Below are 5,974 nucleotides of genomic sequence, written 5' to 3'. Positions count from 1 at the left end.
ACTAAGTTATCTACATTGGATTATACAGGTTGAGTAAGTTTTAAAAATCCCACCTCGCGCTTAACTCATGATATCCATATATTAAGTTTTTTAACTTATTATCATCCATAAATAACTACATTATCTAACTTGGACAAGTCAAATTAGGTTAGATAATGTAAATAACACAGATGAGTCTATTTTTTGTAAACACCCTTAATTACAGGATAAATACAAAAAAAATGAAAAATATTTTGTTGGAATAATGAAGATTAAGATATAAAATAAATCTATTTTTATTTAAAGAGGTACAAGAGAATAAATCCTCTCTGTCTCCGCTAAGATTAGGGGTGTTTTAAAAAAAAATCAACCAATTGAAAAACTAAACCAAGATTAAAGAAAATATCTAAACAAACCGATTCAAAAATTAAAAAAATATTTGTTCCAGTTTGATTTTGGTTTAAAAAAGTTAAAACCGATTGAAGTGAATTAGTTGAACCAAACTTGAATTAAAGGTTAAAAAATATGCATAAATGGAAGTTTCACCTAACCCTAAATAACTACAGAGCACAGCAGCCACCTCCCCCTCCCCCCTCTCTTGTTCTCTCCCATGGTTCTATTTTTCCGAGCTAGACAGTTGTCGCTGCAAGTAAATTCAGTTGACTGCTCGGTGTGGTACCAAAATCAATACTTATTTTCTTAAGTTGGTCGAGGGCTTCATCAGGATCCACCACTAAAGTCGGTTCGTCTAAAACGGAAGACACTGACACCCTTTATCTCCAGTCTCTATCGCCCTGATCTGTCAATCTTTAGCGTCGGCAGCCTCCACCTCTAGTTTCCGCCTCTCTAAAATCCAAATGAACATTGACCTCTCCTATCGCCTATTTCTTCCTCTTTGGTCTCTTGCAATTACTTTTGAGATAGAACATTTGAGATTTATGCTAATGAGCCCTCTTTCCCCTCTTGTATGTTATGATGATTATGGATAAAAAAAGAGAGTTCATGGTTATGAATTAGGCTGAAGTTTGTAATTAGAGAACATATGTAACCTGTTTCCTTGGCATATTTGATTTTGATAAACAGAGCATGGACTTCTTTATTAGCCAACCAGGTGCTCGTCACTCCCTATTTCTGTGTTATTATGGACTGGAACTGGAGAGCTTCTTGATCTTACGGAGAAAATAAAATTCAGTCTGTGTAACCTTTTGAATGGCATACACATTTTCTTCTTGGAATCCCATTTCCAGGCTGAAATTAAAAACTGAACAATGAAAACATGATGACGAAGACATTTGGCAGTAATAATTCCATAAAAAAACATACAACGCGAGTGATGACTCCTTAAAACAGATCAAACAATATGACTACACAAAAAGAAGAAATGATTTGCTCCAATTTCAAGCAGCATCTTCCAATTACCAGCTGGATGATGCTGGATGAAATAAAGAATGAAAATAGTTTCTTCATGCATATCTTAAGTCCAATAAAAATTAAGCATTTCTCCGATCAGTGTCACATCATTCCTTAGTTAGAAGCTAAACAAGTCTGAAGATATGGATGAAGTTGTTTGCGGTGAAGGAGGTAGTTACCACAGGATGTTAAGGTAGGTATGGTGCTAAGTGCTTCTTCACACCAACAGGGCCCATGCCAGGACCACCCCCTCCATGTGGAATGCAAAATGTTTTGTGGAGATTGAGATGGCAAACATCAGCTCCAATAAAACCTGGGCTTGTGAGACCAACCTGTAAGGACGAAGAACATAAAATCAAAATGTAACATGTTCACCACCAGATTTCTCATTTACATAGTTCTAATCCAGACATTTCATTGAAATTTGATATTCAGATGACATGAGCTATTCAGTTAACCCCACGGATGCTTTATGGAGGTACCATGAATCTTCAAGAATGAAAAGCACAGGATAAAGAAAACTAAAAGTTCAGATCCACATCTTTGCTTTACTATAATTTGCTCATAAATTTGAAATGCAGTCTATAAATCAAAATGATGAAAAGCCATTCCTGATTTGAATTACTAAGAAGACATCATGGTCTGGCTACAGTCTGATTCACAACCCTTCAAAGTGCAACTCTTCCCATATGGCATAGAATGAATTTTTGAACATTAGGATGCTCATACCTTCTCTACTCAAAGAACAACCATCACTCATGGCATAAAAGGTGCTTATAAGAATCGAAGGGTGTTGGAGCTGTTTATGTCTTCTGCAGAAAATATTCTATGAAGTAAAATGACCATATCAAACAGGAAAGCTTACAGGAAGTAAGATGTTTAACCAAAATATGGAATGGCAAAACCAAATGTAGATAGTTTGAGAACACAGAACTAAGCATTCATGTTAGCCCCATCCATGTATACGTGACCACCATTGTCATGAATTATCTTACATATCTCATCGATTCCTTCTTCATAGACTCCATGAGTCGAGGGATATTGAATAAGCAGTCTTTTTAATGAATATTTGGCATCACCGTACCTTATGATAGGCACGAATAACCATAAGCCCAGCACACTCTCCAGCAGCACCGGCATTAGGTTGCAATGAGAAAGAGTCAAATCCAGTAATTGTACACAATAGTTCACCCAATTCATTGAACATTTCCTGAGACAATACCGGAATTGAACAAAGGTTAATTTGCTTTATCATACACAAGATTTGTTCGCGTCACACCAAAAAGCATAGCAGATCTCTCAAATTTCTGTTTAAGAAACATGTGCAACTATCTACCTGGTAACCTTGAGAATGTTCACTTGACGCAAAAGGTGAATATCAGTGAAATTAGGAAATGTCACTGGCATCATTTCACTTGTAGCATTCAATTTCATTGTACAAGATCCCAGTGGAATCATACTGTGGCACACAGAAAGATCTTTTGATTGCAATCTATGCATACACCTGAGCAGCTCATGCTCGGTATGGTACCTGATAAAATCAAACAGAAATCAGATGGCTTCCAAATAATAACCCTGAGCAGTTCAGATTTTGAGGAATAGTCTATACATGTTGAAGATTGGATGAGCCAGATAAGGGCTCTCCCTTGTTAGTCCAGATGGGATCACATTCTGAACCTCTGGTGCCAGATATGCAGCTGTGAAAGGGACCTGACATTTGAAAGAAAGAAGTGAATAGTATTATTTTCAAGATTATGATTTATGGTAACAACCTTATTAGAAACATGCAGTAGCAGAGAAGTACTAACAGGCTTTCCACCAGAAAAAAACTTTGAAAAGTTTATCAACATCCTCTAAGGTGGTTGTTTCATCAAAGGAAACGGTAATCTGAAAGCAAACCATGTTCTCATAATTGCATGACATAGAGTAAAAGTCAAATTACACAACAGATGGGATCACACTTACGGTATTTGCATCTATAACACTCAATTTATCTCGCTTTTGTAAGCAGCATCAACAATTGCAGTTACATCAACACACTTAACCTTCACAGTGTCAAAGAAGGGAAGGCCCTGTACTTCAACTGTCCCAAGTTTCTTCAGTCCAACAGCAAACGCTTCAGCAAGACCATGGACCCTTTGGGCAATGGTTTTAAGGCCTCCAGGTCCATGATAGACAGCATACATTGCAGCCATGTTTGCAAGCAAAGCCTAAACAAAACAAGAGATTCCTTATAACCAAAGAACAACCAGCTTACGAAATGTGCAAAGGGCCAATGATTATGAACTAGGCACTCTGTCTCGTAACTTCGTCAAAGACAGGGCAACTTAATAAGTTTCATTACTCTATACAAGCATTTCTCAAAATATTAAACAAAAAAGAACAGTATAAACAGTAATTTCTTACTTGAGCAGTACAGATGTTGCTGGTAGCCTTGTCCCTGCGAACATGCTGCTCCCTAGTTTGCATTGCCATACGCAGAGCAGGCTTTCCCGAAGAGTCAACACTAACACCAATAATTCTACCAGGCATCATCCTCTTGTACTCTTGTGAGGTAGCCAAAAATGCTGCATGAGGACCCCCATACCCATTGGAACACCAAACCTCTAAGCCGAACCGCGCCCAGTTCACTGGGAGGTTTCAACATCGTCAAAGCCAACAAATCCGATGCCATAACAACCTTAACTCACGAGCATGAGCATTCTTTATAAACTCCCCATAATCCAAAACTTCACCCTCAGTCCCTGGATACTGAACTAAGACACCACAAACATACCCAGATTTATAATCAATATCCTTAAGATCTGGGGTGACTGCCTTAAGATTGAAACCACCAGCTCTAGTCTTGCAAATATCAATAGTTTGAGGGTGGAAATTGTTAGCAATAATAAAAGTCCTTTTCTTTCCCTTAAGAATATTATTACACATAGCCATTGCCTCTGCAGCAGCAGTCCCTTCATCAAGCAATGAAGCGTTTGACATAGGCAATCCAGTAAGATCCGTAATCATGGTTTGGTAATTGAGCAAAGACTCCAATCTACCCTGAGATATCTCAGCTTGGTACGGTGTGTATTGCGTATACCAAGCTGGATTCTGCATTATATTCCTCAAAATGACGGGGGGAACATGAGTGTCATAATATCCCATCCCAATATAGGACTTGAAAACCTTATTCTTTGATGCCAAGTATTTCATATGTTCAATCATTTGGCTCTCAGTTAACCCTCCATCAAACTTTGAGAACTTCATAGAATCAAGTCTAATCGATTTAGGCACAGTTGCATCTAAAAATGAATCAAGTATCAAAGCCACATAATTCAGCCATTTTGGTTTGTTCTTCTGGGGTGGCTCAGTTATGGTGGCGAGGGAAATGGTCATCTGGTTTCAAAGATTCAACCGAAATGGATCTTATCTGGGACCCAACACCATAATAACTAGCAGAAACAGCAGCAACATTATGGGATATACTATTTTCGTTTCCAGGAAATAAACCTGATCTAGGACTTGTAGAGCCAAATGATGACAATGAGGAAAGATACCTAGAAGGAGTGCATGATACAGAAGATGAAGAATCTAGCAAAGATGATTCATTTCTGGCCTGGTTGTGGCTTTGCTTTGATCCATTAACCAGCCTTTTCAAGATGGCACGATTAGCTAGCCTCCTTGCACGTTCCATGAGTGGAAAACACACGGAGAAAAGAGAGGGACAGAAAAAGACAGAAAGTTCAACGCTTTTTTTGTTGTTATAACTGAGAGAGGAAGGAAAAAAGGAAATAGGTTTGTTGAGGGAGGGAGGAAATAAAGTTTGAAGGTAAGTGATGATTATTTTTGCTCCATGGAACATCGGGGGTGAATTTTGTCTCATTATAGATTTTAGCACTCGAATATTTATGGTGTAACTTGGCTCGTTGTGTCATGTGTGTGTGTTTAATATTTAAGAAAATCCAAGTTTCAAAAAGAAATTCCAGGCTTCAAGATCCGATGGTGGTGCGTGGCAAAGGCAACTAGAGGAAAAGGACAGTTTCGAGGATATCACAATCTGAAGAAATTTAGCAGATCTCAAAAAAAAAAAAAAAAAAAACGAAAGGAAGTTATTGAACCAAAAGGGATTGGTATCAATGGATCAAGATGCGTTCAAATTTCATTCCAGACAAGAGCTATTTTATCTGGTCTTAAAATACATGAAAATGCAAATCCATAAGATCTGAAGTCCTTTGGTGGCATAAGCACTTTCACACTCTGCTTATCTTCACGCCTCACCAATCACTTCTTCTCATTGAACAAAAATAACGCTCAGTCATAATTAGGCTATGATCTATCTGCTAGGGTTTCGGTCTGGAGCAAATGACGTCCATGGAGGAGGGAGTGCTCTCTCCCATCTTGATTTAACCGGCTTGAAAAGGTAACTACATCTGCATGGCATTCTTGTTAGTTTTTTTTTTTTTTTTTAGATTAAATCTTTTTGTTATATATTTAAAAGAATACCAATAAATTCTTTTGAATTCGAGGAGCCAATGAATGGAATTAAATATAATATGTTTTTGTTTTTACAAATGCCGCTGAAGACTCGCAATGCAATTTAACA

General features: G+C 37.7%; 1 pseudogene; it reads right to left on the bottom strand.

Annotated features, from left to right (window-relative positions):
• Nucleotides 1–966: 966 nt before the first annotated feature.
• Nucleotides 967–5,436, bottom strand: LOC118046008 (glycine dehydrogenase (decarboxylating) 1, mitochondrial-like; annotated as a pseudogene).
• Nucleotides 5,437–5,974: the final 538 nt, after the last annotated feature.

The sequence above is a fragment of the Populus alba genome, chromosome 18 (assembly GCF_005239225.2).
Source record: "Populus alba chromosome 18, ASM523922v2, whole genome shotgun sequence".
In the NCBI taxonomy this organism is placed as follows: domain Eukaryota; kingdom Viridiplantae; phylum Streptophyta; class Magnoliopsida; order Malpighiales; family Salicaceae; genus Populus; species Populus alba.
The sequence above is the reverse complement of the archived record's forward strand: the minus strand, read 5'-3'. Positions and strand labels throughout refer to the sequence as shown.